The following is a 14,234-nucleotide window of genomic DNA, read 5'->3' as shown; positions in this document are numbered from 1 at the left end:
TCGGGATACAAGGTAAATGTAGGGAAAAGCGAAGTTTCCCCAGTGAATGAGTTGAGTCGCCAATTTAGGGGAGATGCTATTTAAGGTAACCAGAGACAGGTTTAGATACCTGGGAATTCAGGTAGCGAGGAAATGGGCGATGCTCTGCAAATGGAATTTAACAATGCTAGTGAAGGATCTCAAGAGGTGGGACACGCTGCACTTGACTTTGGCACGGAGGGTCCAAGTGGTGAAGATGAACATTTTGCTGAAGTTCTTGTTCCTATCAAGACACTCCCAATCGCTATACCAAAGGCCTTCTTTCGAAAACTAGACATGATTATTTCAAACTTTGTATGGGCAGGGAAGGTGCCAAGGGTTAAGAGGATCTAGTTACAGAGGCAGAGGCAGCAGGGAGGGTTGGTGTTGCCAAATCTGTCACATGGGCGGCGAACATGGAGAAGATGAGGTGATGGTGGGAAGGAGAAGGGACAGAATGGGTCAGGATGGAGGAGGAATCCTGTTGGGGGTCCAGCTTAAGAGCTATGGTGACAGCGGTGTTGCCTATGGCTCAAATCAGATACTCAGACAGCCCTATGATGCAGTCCATGGTGAAGATATGGAAGCAGCTGAGGAGGCACTTTAGGATTATGGAGATGTCGGTGTTAATGCCATTGAGTGAAAACCATGGTTTTGAGCCTGAGGAAATAGATGGCATGTATAGGAAATGGAGAGACATGGGGCTGGTTAATGTGAGGGTTTTTTATCTGGAAGAAGGGTTTGCTAGTATAGATGAATTGACGGGGAGGGTAGAGCACCCAAGAGGAAATTTGTTTAGGTATCTGCAGGTAAGCAATTTTTCATGGAAAGTTTGGAAAGATTTCTCTAGGTTGCCGATGTACACCCTGCCGGAGCGACTGTTGCTTCTGGATGTGGAAGGGGAGGGAAGGATCGGATTGGTGAAGATTAAGGAGAAGTGGGAAGGGGAGCTGCGAGGGGAGATAAACTGGGGAGTATGAAGTTAGGCGCTATGAAGAGAAAATGCGACCTCCTCGTGCGCAAGGATGAGCCTGATACAATTCAAGGTGGTACACAAGGTGCATATGACTCGGGCAAGAATGAGTGGGTTTTTTCAGGGTGTGGCAAACGAGTGTGAGAAGTGATGGCGGGGGACAGCGAATCACGCTCACATGTTCTGGGCCTGCGGAAAGTTGGAGAGATTCTGAGCAGGAATGTTCGCGGCGCTAGCAAGGATAGTGTGGGAGAAGGTTGAGCCGGGCCTTTTGGTGGCGATATTTAAGCTTTGGAGAAGCTGGAGATGATGGAGGGGAGGAAGGCCGATGTTGTGGCCTGGCCTTTCTCATTGGCTGGCTATGAATTTTATTGGAGTGGAGGTCGGTAATGCCACCAGTGGTAGTGGCGTGGCTGGATGACTTATATGACTTTCTTCGGATGGAAAAGATCAAATACGGTTTAAGGTGTTCAGTGGAGGGTTTTGAGGCAAGGTGGGGGATGTTGGTGACTGTGTTTGAGGAGTTGTTCATCGTGGGGGGTGGGGGGGGTGAAGGGGGGAGAGCAGGCGAAAAAGGGGGGAAATTTGCACAAAGTGTATAGTTGCGTGTTGGGATGTTTGTTACCCGAATTGCTTATGTGTCGTAAGGTTTTATATGAAATGAAATGAAAATCACTTATTGTCACGAGTATGCTTCAATGAAGTTACTGTGAAAAGCCCCTAGTCGCCACATTCCGGCACCTGTCCAGGGAGGCTGGTACGGGAATCGAACCATGCTGCTAGCCTGCTTGGTCTGCTTTAAAAGCCAGCGATTTAGCCGAGGGAGCTAAACCAGCCCGTTTGGAATGAAATACGTTTGGAATGAAATACATGGTTAGAAAAATGAATGGGGGAGCAGGCTCGAAATGCTTAATGGTCTCCTCCTGCTCCTATTTTTATATGTTTCTATGTCTTGTTCCCACATCTCCCAAGCCAACTCTGACCAAGCCCCAATGGTGAAAACCACGTCTAAACTCCTGATAGCTTACATTTGCGTGCTGTGTCCCCAAAGGCTCTAGGCCCGTTACGTGGCCCGAGAGGTATCGCCCCTTAAAGGGGCCACGCTACTACATTCCTCCCCCTTAAGTTCCCTCTGAGTCTCCAGAAAAGGCAGGCAGATTTAGACGTCTCATGTGGCCCACAAAGTATTGCCCCTTAAAGCGGTCATGCTACCAATGTTAGGAACTAGAATATCATCCAAACATATAGATATAAAGTTTGTAACTGCGGATTGGATTGCACTGATTAGTTCGATATGGAGGAATACAAGTGTAGGGCTGACTCACTTTTGGCAAGATTGATAAACTGGTGATTGTGACCAGTGACCATTCTGCACTCTGCCTAATTTCTACTTCCATTAAATTCAATGGAGAGGAAAATCAATATGGCAAATAGTGGGCAGCTGTTCAAAAACTGTCAGTTTACTGTTTGTGCCACAAGTGAAAATTACACAAGAATGTGTTGCAGCACAAAGGAATTAAATTAAAATGGAATGAAACTAATTGAAAGTATGGCTTGTTGAAAATCAACAACGGTGCTTAATTTATTCTTGACTTTGAAGATTACGGTAGACCTTGATGTAATGTTCAGAGATTTATGAATATGCTTCCAATGCTGTTTTTTGGAATGTTACTAATCCCATATTTTGAGTTTATTAATGCTGCAACATTTCCAAGTGAAAATATCTTGCAAGATATTTGCAGCAAGATTCCTATAGCAATCATTTCCCTTTTTGTGGTAATAGCTAACGCTGGAAAGTTGCCCAATCCTGATTGACCTCTATCATGACAGATTTACACTTCTCAAGTGGCTTAACATCCACTTAGCTCAGGAAAAGCAATGCCGAAGGGTGTTAGGCTAGCTGTTGTCTGAAAGAGCAAATGAGTGTATAGCTGGCTGAAATGAATGTAAAAATCCAGTGAACCAGTATTTTGATGTCCTCAGGGACTCCATTATTTGAAATGAAGATGAACTTGATGGACTGAGTGCATGGCCTACCAGATTTCACAGTAGTGGCCAATTTCAAGGATGTGTGATGTTTCTTTATCACACACTTTGCTCTGCCACTTTACCCTATTACAGCACCGAACATTTCTCTTCTGCAAACTGCTAATATTACCTCCTAATAGTCACTGACATTGTCCTGTCAACCACTGATGTTGTTCCCAGGCAACAATTGACACTGACAACCTGACCCAGCCTGACAACTGAAGATGAAGGCCATTGCCTGAGCTGTAGCAACATTGTTCAATCAGCTCATAGCAGCCACGTTATTTATAAATGCAAGAAGTTTAAATTGTCATCTCAATCTGCTAATTTTTGCTATTCTCTCCACATTTAGTCAGTTGGCATTTTATGAGGTATCTTTTGAAAATCCTTAAAGTTGTGTATCAAGGGCATCCTCCTTTAATTATTTTCACCATGACATTGAAGGTGTCCTTATTAAGCAGGGAATTTTGCCTAATTTAATTTCCTCCTGGCATTTTAAAATTTGAATGTTCCAGCAAGCAGAAATAGTTTTTGTTAAACAAAGAGTTGCCCCAATGCCACATTTACCATCCATAGTTCACCAAGCCTCTGAATTGGCTCCTTTCCCTCTTTTCTCACATACAATGGCCTCTCAGAATCTGTCTGTCTGTAGTGGTGATAGGGTTTTTACAGGGTGAGGGTGTGAGCCCCACGCGTAACCCTCCTTTTTCACCAGGCTTGAGCCTGGCTTTGGGGGCGAACAGCAAAGGTGCCGCCTAAGTTATGATGTACCAGCGCTACCGACATAAGATCCTGGGCATCACATGGAGAGACAGCATTGCTGATGAAGAAGTGCGACAGAGGACTGGTCAGAGCCACCTGCAGGATATTGTTTAAGAGAGATGATTGAGGCTGGCAGGACATGTATTTCGTCTGCTAGACATATGTCCCACCAGAGTGGCAGTTGAATGAATGGCACCAGGTAGAAAAAGAAGTCAGGGTCAGCCAAAGAGAACAGAAATACATTTCACGAGGACCTCCAAGAGCACGCCACCGCATAGGCTGGAGTGCAAGAGATTGCAATGGACTGATGGTGGAGTCTTGCTACATATTGCCCATACGGAACCGAGGAAGTCTCAGTAAGTAATTAAGTCAAAATCTGGTGAGATCAGAAACTGCACAATGTGCACAAGGTCACTCAGATTGCTGCTAACACTACTTCAACTTAATCACAAAATGAGGGTGCATGTTCTCTCACTAATACTTTACAGGATGTCAATGCTATTTATAGTTATATTTAAATAGATTTATTTGAACATTTCAACAGGAGTGTGTAATTGTTGCCCTTTGTTTTCAACGTTTAATCTATTTTACACTTGGTTCTTTTAGTTTAATACCTAATTTGTTGGTTACTTTCCATTCTGAAAATATATTTGGTAGGATTAGTAAAACCATACATGAACTTATGTTTCTCCACTTTAAATTTAATTTCAACATACCTGGCTGGTTGCTCAGACCAAGTTGAATTTTTAACTTTTCCAAGATTTTCCCTTTTGTCACGGAACCCGTGGTTGCCAAGCTTGTGTCTTTTTAAGGCAGACTCGAGCTGAAATGGAAACTAAAAAAACAGAAACAGAGAAGGGAAACCAAAAAAAAAGAAACTATCTTTTTTCTCCATCACTTTTCTTTCACTTGATCTCTTTCATTGAGTTCTCCATCACTGTTCTCGTCGCCATGTTTTCTTTTTTAAAAATAAATTTAGAGTCCCAAATAAATTTTTTCCAATTAAGGGGCAATTTAGCATGGCCAATCCACCAAGCTTGCACATCTTTAGGTTGTGGGGGCGAAACCCATGCAAACACGGGGAGAATGTGCAAACTCCACATGGACAGTGACCCAGAGCCGGGATCGAACCTGGGATCTTGGCACCATGAGGCAACAAGGCTAACCCACTGAGCCACCGTGCTGCAATCGCCATGTTTTCTATCGGTGAAAGAAAACTGATCTGCCAAATTTCTAAGGAGACAAAAACTGATACTGAGGTTTGGAAATCAAAACTGATGGGCAGACTGAAACTGGTTGAGGCTATACAATGGGTCACAGCCATCATGGCTCAGTGGTAAGCTGTTGATTAGTCCTGTTGTGCAGAACAGGCAAGCTGAAGAAGGCACAAGTCCAGATCCGGAAGCTGAAAATAAGTTGCAGCTGTTCCTGTTACTTGAAGAGAATACTGGCGGATCTGTGCCATCCAGACTGAGTTGAGGATGTCCTGAAGATGTGTGCCATTTGTGGTGAAGACCATACCTGTGGAACTCTGGTTAGCTGTTCGCTGCTGTCACCTGTCATCTAGAAGGAGGGACGCTGAAATTCTTCATGACAAAGGCTTTGTTTATAAGGACTATGTGAATGAGTTTGATGATCTCTCTGCTGTGTGGACTGCAGAGCCAATTCATAAGATCTGTTTTAGTCGTATCGTTTAATGAGTAATTTATAATTCATAGTTAAATAGAACTTGCCTGTTAAGTCATGTTTAACTTCTGCTGATTCTGGATGTGAAAATACAGAAGGTTTTTTAAGATAATATTTAGCGTTTGCTTTTCTTGATTCCTATACAGTAATTGTTTTCCTATTTTGCATGGTGGAAGCTTGAGTTTTAATCATTTAGTCAATAACTGGGAATTTGGATTTCTATTTCGTAAAATAAGTTATTGTGGTCTCCACTGAGTTCAAGTTATTGGTCTCTTCTGAGATCGTAAAACTTTCAAACACAAAACTTTCACTAAGCCTACCAAGATGATGTATAAACATTAGCCCTAAAAGTTCTTGGTGTAAGTATTGGGATAAGTTGGTTTGTGACCTCGATTCTTCAAAGAATGCAGGACATGTATTTCGCAGAATAGGCATAGTGGTGGTGATGAGAGTGGGAGTGGGAGTAGCGGGGGGTGAAGTTGGGGGTGTGGGGGGTGGGCGGTGAAAATGGATGGGTAGACAGTTTTGGAAATCACCAAATTAAAATGTTGGCACTAGGTGCCCATGCTTTAACAATGCATCTCAGATGCATGGCTGCCAAAGGAAGCTGTAAATGGGACTGTTGCCAATTCTGGAGAGTGCTATGACAATCCTTACAGAAATACTTTAATGCTGCCAATGGACTCCCTCTATAATAAGGAAAAATAAAATGCAAGGGGCGGGTTCTCCGTTTCTGAGACTAAGTGTTGATGCCAACGCAGAATTCATGGACTTTCACGACAGCAAAACCGGCGCCGCACCTGGGCCGATTCCATTACTGTTAAGGGGCTAGCATCAGCGACGCATGGATCACAATCGATTCCAATGATGGGATTCGCCAGGTCTCTGATCGACACTCGGGATGCTGACAAACTAGCCACACGTCCACATTACAGTCCCTACACACACACTCATCCCAGCCAACAAGATAGCACAGGTCGTGCTGGGGCACGTCCATGAAGCTGATGGGTCGACTGGGGCCAGAGGGCACCTAGGGGAGTGGCCTGGGGGGACAGCCATACGACCCGTGGCCCTAAGTTCACAGTGGACTGTCAGCGGCATGCACAGCTGCATGGCTGCCTTGCCGGCTGCGGCAATGGTGTTCCATGTCCATCCATCCCGACCCCACAGCCCACCTCCTGGCCACCCCTTGCTACTACCCTGCCCTGGCAGAAGCCCCCTGGCAAGCGGCACAACTGTCAGCAAACTATGGTGATATTGGAAATTTTCTGTACCCCCACTCGCTCCTTCAGCAGGCCACCTCGCCGATTTCATGATTTTTAAATGCACAAATGAACTGTGCCATCGGGAACTTGGCCCATCGGAGGGGAAGCGCGGAGGCCCTGGAGAATACCGGGTCAGGCTCGCTAATGATATGCAAACTGTTTATTGTACATGCGTTCTGAAATGCATTGGTGCCGCTGTCGAGGTGACGGCGAATCATGATTTGATGTCAAATCGGCTCCCGCCTCGATTTCGGTGTTGGAACCGATTCTCCGCCAATTGTGTTTCGCGGTTTTGGCGTCTGCTAATGGAGAATCCAGCCCAAAATCTTCCTATCAACAAAAGTCCAGGCCATGACCAAGGCCTGAACACAGTTTGGTCCCAATTACATCAGCAGCAAGCGAGTACACCTTGAGGTACTTGGTGTAAAAATCCACACCCACTTATCTGTGAGGCCCCTTTCCCCACCACATTCCCTCTGACCCATGCCCCAAGCAAGGTACTGCCAAATCTTCCAGGGATGACCTGGAGATGATGTAACTAGGTGTCAGTTTAATCTGTGAACCTTTCACCACATTTCCCCAGGATCCATGGTACATTGGCTTTGAATTTTGCACTTCATTGTGAAGTACTGTAGGCGGGATTCTCTGATCCTGAGGCTAAGTGTTGACACCATCGTAAACGTCGCGTTTCTTGATGGTGTCAACGTGGCCTCAAGATCAACAATTCTGGTCCCTACAGGGGGCCAGCATGGCACTGGAGCAACCCATGCCGCTCCAGCTGCTGATCCCGGCGTCAGATGGGCACCTCGGGGTCCACGCATGCGCAATGGCACCCACGCCAACATGCGCACACGCAGTGGGACCGGTGCGATTTCCACGCATGCGTGGTGTCTCCCTTCTCCGTGACGGCCCCGATGCAACATGGCGTAAGGCTACAAGGGCCAGTGCAGAACAAAGGAGGCCCCTAGACCGAAAGGCCGGCCCGCTGATCAATGGGCCCCGTTCCAGGCCAGGCCACAGCGGTGCCCCCCCCCCCCCCCCAGGTCGGACCTCCCCTCCCCCCAACAGGCCGCCCCTGGACCCTTCCATGTCGATGTCCCGCCGGGTAAGACCAGGTTAGAACAGCACCGGTGGGACTCGGGATTTTGGTATGGCTACTTGGGCGGAGATTCGCCGGGGTGGATCCCGTAGAGCGGGCCTCAGCCGGCGCCGCGCTGGCTGCGTCCCGGCGTCAGGCGGCGTGGCGTGATTCGCGCCGGTCGTGGCGATTCTCCGGGTCCGCCCTGAGGTGAGAGAATCCCGCAAGTGTTCCTAAACAGATCCCAATATATATCCCACTTGCAAAAGCTGCCCAATTAATATCATTACCACAGTCCCGTACATTTGTTTTCTATTATTTAATCTCTTTAGTATAATTTTATATATCTTCTTATCTTTTATTTCTAAAGCGTTTAAGTTCTTCTGCAAGGAGCCTTGTCTTTCAATATCATGATATACATTAACAATAGGACTGGAATCTGCCACACATATTACATTATCAAAGAATTTCAATAATATTGTTAGATGCGCTGCTGTTTCAAAAAATGACAAGATGTTGGAGTTACTGCTCAAATTGCTTATTTTATTGTAGATTCCAAAATTTTCTCACAATAGATGACAAATTAATATCTTTTGATTCAGCTGATTGATTATCTGATTGTTTTGATAATTGGAATAACATTAGCTATTTGCCAATCTTCTGGTACATCCCTTCAATTAAAAGTGAAGCTCCGCCACCTTGTCCACTTCAACCCTCATTTGCTTCTTTGATACATTCTCTTTGGTCTTGGCTTTATGAACCTCCAAGCACTACTGATTTTTTTAATGAGCATTTAATCAGCAATCTCTGCACTCAGATGCATACCACATCCTTTCAACTAATGGAAAGTTCATGAGGTTATTTCATGAGGAGAAAACTTGCAAAATATTTAATTCAAACCTCTTTTCATACTATTTCCCTCTCTTATCCCAACTCCAATTTATCACAGAATCATGGAATGGATACAGCACAGAAGAAGGCCATCAAGCCTGTTATGTCTGTGCTGGTGCCCCTCTGCATGAGCAATTCACCCAGTGCCATTCCCCTGACTTATCCACGTAGCCCTGTACATTCGTCCCTTTCAGATAATGATCCAATTTCTTTTTGAATGCCGCATTGAATCTCCTTCCACCACAACCTCAGGCAATGCATTCCAGATACTAACCAATCAAAGCTTAAAAAGGTTTTTTCTCATGTTGCCATTGCCTCTGTTGTCAATTACCTTAAAAATTACCTTAAATCTGTGCCCTTTGACTCTCAATCCGTTCCCCAATCAGAACATTTTCTTCCTATTGACACTGTCTGGGCCCTTCATATTTTGCGTACCCCTATCAAATCTCCTCTTAACCGTCTCTTTTTCAAGGTGAACGGTCCCAACTTTTCCAATATTTCGATCTAACTGTAGTTCCTCATCCCTGGAATCATTCTCGTCAATCCTTTTTGAATCCTCGCTGACATCCTTAATTAAGTGAGGTGCCCAGAACTGGATGCATTACTCCATTTGAAGCTGAGCAAGTGTTTTATACAGGTTTCATAAACATCCTTGCTTTTGGCACTCTATTCTCCAATTCATAAAGCCAGGCTGTTCTTTGCTTTATTAATGGTGCTCTTAATCCATCCTCAATGGTTTGTATACATATACACCCAGTTGCCTCTGCCTCTGCACCCCTTTAGAACTTTATCCTCAATTTTATATTATCTCTGTGTCCTTCTTAACAAAATGAATTACTTCACACTTCTCTGCATTAAATTTCCCCTGCTGCCTGTCCGCCTATTCCACCAAACTGTCTATGTCCTTTTGACATTTTACACAATTCACAATGTTTCTGACGCTTGTATCATCTGCACATTTTGAAATTGTGCTCTGTACACCAAGGCCCAGGTCATTTGAAGAAACAATGAGGTGGGAGGTTATGCTGCAATTGTACAAGGTGTTAGTGAGGCCACACCTGGAGTATTGTGTTCAGTTTTGGTCTCTTTACTTGAGAAAGGACGTACTGGCACTGGAGGGTGTGCAGAGGAGATTCACTAGGTTAATCCCAGAGCTGAAGGGGTTGGATTACGAGGAGAGGTTGAGTAGACTGGGACTGTATTAGTTGGAATTTAGAAGGATGAGGGGGGATCTTATAGAAACACATAAAATTATGAAGCGAATAGATAGAATAGATGCGGGCAGGTTATTTCCACTGGCGGGTGAAAGCAGAACTAATGTGCATAGCCTCAAAATAAGGGGAAGTAGATTTAGGACTGAGTTTAGGAGGAACTTCTTCACCCAAAGGGTTGTGAATCTATGGAATTCCTTGCCCAGTGAAGCAGTAGAGGCTCCTTCAATAAATGTTTTTAAGATAAAGATAGATAGTTTTTTGAAGAATAAAGGGATTAAGGGTTATGGTGTTCGGGCTGGAAAGTGGAGCTGAGTCCACAAAAGATCAGCCATGATCTCATTGAATGGCAGAGCAAGCTCCAGGGGCCAGATGGTCTACTCCTGCTCCTAGTTCTTATGTTTTGTATCCCATGGTTTGGAGTTCAATTGATAGTCATAACAATCTCTAAAAGTTTTCACTGGATAGCCAATGAAGCCCCATCGAGAAAGTAAATGGCTGGGATTCTCCAAAACCCCGGCCAAGTGTTGATTCCAGCGTCAAAACTGGCACGAGTGATGCCGGCGGCAACGGGCCTCCAGGCCCAGTCATTCTCCCCATCCTTGGCGGCTGGAATGGCGCCGAAGTGCTGTGTGCTGCTCCGGTGCCGATAGCAGGCCTTACACGGCCGGCGCGGTCCGCGCATGCACGTCACAGCCGTCTTCGAGCCGGCCTCCGGGCAACATGGCGGAGCCCTACAGGGGCCCGGCGTGGAGGAACATAGGTCCCAGCCCCCGGAAATAGCGTGCCCGCCGATCATTGGCCACCGTTTACGGGCCTGGCCACCATGGAGGGCGCCCTGAAGTCGGCCCCCCCCCGCCCCTCTGCCCCCCCACCAGGACGGCCCCCACAGTCGGAACGGCGAGGTCCCACCGGGTAGGACCATACGCGAGCGATGCCGCCGGGACTCGGCGGAACTCGACGGACACTAGTCCTGTTGAGCACGGAGAATCACTGCAAGGGCTGATTTGAACGTCCCCTGATCGCGCCGGCGCAATTGCCGCCGATTCACCGGTTGTCGCAGAATCGGCAGCCCGGTGTCGGAGCAGCCTGGCGGGATTTGCATCCCCCCCCCCCCCCCCCCCCCCCCCCGCCGCCGATTCTCTGACTCGGCGCGGGTTCGGAGAATCCCGCCCGATATGTCCCTGTGGAGATCCTTCCATAGATAAAACAAAACTCAAAGATCTGAAACTCACACTCCTCCTGGGAGAACCACCTTCTTGACCATGGTCTGCCCCGTCACGTGTGTTAATATCCTATTGTCATTTTCTTATTACCATTCAACCTGACATTTGTTTTCTTTTTTATTATCAAATATTTGTTCGAATTTTGCAAGACGTTTCATGGCCTCTGGCTTTGATGAGAACAGCAGTGAGCAAATACTGCAGGAAATGGGATAGGAGACATGATCAGACTTCTTCATAATGCCCACAAGCTGATCTAGACTGTGGGCTGAAAACCATGGCAGCAGGTGGCTAATGCTATTAATGGCAGCAATATTGTCCAGGGGAACTGGCTGCGGTGGAGGGAGAAAATCAGCGAAGGTACCAGCAGGGGCAAAGTAGGCCACAGATAACTCACTATTTATGTGCTGACGTAATGTTTGATGCAAAGGTTTGTCACAGCCAAACCACACATTCTTAGCTTTATCTATGACTAGGCATGGTTACCTATCAGAACCACACGAACAAAAGGCTTATTTTCTAATCTTTCCCCATAGGTGGTAGCACATTGCATTCAGGCAATGCCAGTTAATTAATGTCTGTTTCTATCCTGCAGAAGTAGGCAGTGTGCAACAGGAAACAAATACCTGCCAATTTAAATGTATGAGGTGACCCCATTTGAAGAAATTGAGAGATGGGAGATTGGGCGTGATTCAGCGGACTCTAGTTAAAATCCGGTTTTAGTTGAATTTGGAGGGGTGTTGTGGGACGGTCGTGTTGGAGAGATTGCGGCTCAAATTCACTGCCAAAAATGAGCCCCTGCGAGATTCTCGACAGTACTTGCTCCCTCATCTGCTTCGCCTGATTTGTGCCTCAGCAGCTCACTAAAGATACTCCTGACCCATCAAATGTGTTGTTCATAATCCTCTCTTTGTCCCCGCAGGAGAAGATAGCCCATAATAAGCAGAAAAGGGTCAAGATGGGGGAGAATCCTAGAGATTTGTATCCTCAGCCCCTATGAGTACCGGGCCCTTGAAATTGCGGGGTTGCCCGAGGAGAGAGCAGTCACAAGGTTCACCTAGAGCTGATGCAGATGATAGGACACAGCCGTGAGATTCAGGAGGGGGTGTCAGTGGCATTCCAGTGACTACAAGGCTGATTAAAGGATTTTCAAAGGTGTTGCCCGCAATGTGTGGCACCGAGGTCAATACTATCAGGGTGGTGACCAGAGTGGAAAACCTGTATTACAACATCCACATCTTGAGTGGTGCCTGTGACAAGCATGGTTGAGGGACTTGACATCATGTCCCAGTTGATGAGGGACATGTCCCAGACGTTAATGGACATTGCCGAGGCACTGCAGAGCATGGCCTAGTCACTTAGGACCATCGCAGAGATGTTGATACCATAGCGCAGCCAATGGGGATCCTCCAGGACTGGCAGAGCCAGATGTCTCAGTGGCCTCGAGCTCATTCCAGCTGCCCCTCCATCCCATGGAGTTTCCGGGCTGTAAGGGCACTGTCAGGGAGGAGGAAGCATTGGAGGCTAACCTGGGGCCTGCCACCAAGGAGACTATGGTGGACTCCATTTCCTCCGAATTCCTCCCCCTCCTCACTGACCCTGATACTAGTGCATCTCAAGGGCAGCGGGAAGAAAAAATGGCACAACAATGCCAGTGACATTGGGTAAGTTGGCCCCCCAACTCCAGGCCCTCAAGAGATTCCCCACCAAGGACAACAAGACCACAGGGCATAAAAAGCAGCAGGCTACTTCCACCTCTTATGTGTATCCGAGGGACACACCTAGACGTAGCAGTGGACCACGTAAGATCAAGAAGAGTGGGAACCATTTAGGTGGAAGGGGTCACTATCTGTAGCTAGGAAAATGGAAATCTGGCACTGCCTGGGAGTGCTCCTGCTGGCTTTGAGGTACTGCCTGCGCACCTTGGCACCCTGCCCTATCCCTGACCACCCACAGGTCTCCGATGGCCCGGTAGACGCCCAGGTGCCATTCCTCCTGGTCCATGTTTCTGTGGACAAGAACTGAACGGCGCCCTGTTGAAACCTCCCTGGGGCTGCCAGTAGATCCCGGGAGGCTGGTAGATCGTGGGTAACAATGCTTAAGGAGGCTTAAGTGTCCCATTGTGGGCGTGATTCTGGTTGCACGGCCTCATGGGACTTGGGTAGATTCTGTGAGGCTTTGTGGCTGCTGGGAAGCCTGCGGAGGCCTCACTCACCATCTGTCTACCACATCACGCTCACGGTTGTATGCGATGTGGCCAGTATATCATGCCCACGGGTATGCTCCAGGCCAGGGAAAGCAATACCGAAATCGGCCAGTAGAGCGATCACAATAATAATACTCTTTGTTAGTGTCACAAGTAGGCTTACATTAACACTACATTGAGGTTACTGTGAAAATTCCCTCGTTACCACACTCAGGCGCCTGTTTGGGTACACGGAGGGAGAATTCAGAATGTCCAATTCACCTGACAAGCACGTCGTTCGGGACTTGTGGTAGGAGACTGGAGCACCTGGAGGAAACCCACGCAGACATGGAGAGAACGTGCAGATTCCGCACAGACAGTGACCCAAGCCGAGAATCGAACCTGGGTCCCTGGCGCTGTAAAGCAACAGTGCTAACCACTGTGCTACCATGCCACCCATCATGCCGATGCTGCGGAGCAATGCACCCCAATAGCGTGATGAATGCCCTGTAATTTCATCCAGTGTTTTCAGTGCAACAGTATTGGACACTATGGAAAACTGCAAGACAAAACCTCCGAAATGCACGGAAAGTCCAAAGATTATCCACGAGGTCTATTCAGGGAGCAGCCAGGGATCTGTCCAGCACTTCACTGTCAGCAACACATTGGTGCATTCAGGAGGTGACTCAATGCCCTTCACAGGAGGATCCATCATTATGTGAACTTTGCTCTGGACGAGAATAGCCAGGCGGAGTTTAATAGGTTCTGCAGGTATCTCAAGCTTTCCAAGAGTGCAGGGAGCAATAATCTGCATGTGGTTGGACGGGTTCCCTGACAACAGCCCTTGATGTTCACCAACTGCAAGGACTTCCATTCTGTCAGTCTGCAGTTCGTGTGTGAGCATCAAAGCACAT

General features: G+C 47.1%; 1 protein-coding gene across 1 annotated transcript in view; it reads right to left on the bottom strand.

The window, feature by feature from the left end:
- The window catches only part of LOC119969049 (stromal cell-derived factor 2-like), a 141,275-nt gene that overhangs the window by 30,830 nt on the left and 96,211 nt on the right, over positions 1–14,234 (bottom strand). The gene's annotated exons all lie outside the window — the stretch shown is intronic.

The sequence above is a fragment of the Scyliorhinus canicula genome, chromosome 7 (assembly GCF_902713615.1).
Source record: "Scyliorhinus canicula chromosome 7, sScyCan1.1, whole genome shotgun sequence".
In the NCBI taxonomy this organism is placed as follows: Eukaryota; Metazoa; Chordata; class Chondrichthyes; order Carcharhiniformes; family Scyliorhinidae; genus Scyliorhinus; species Scyliorhinus canicula.
Note: the sequence above shows the minus strand (reverse complement) of the source record. Positions and strands in the feature narration are given on the sequence as shown.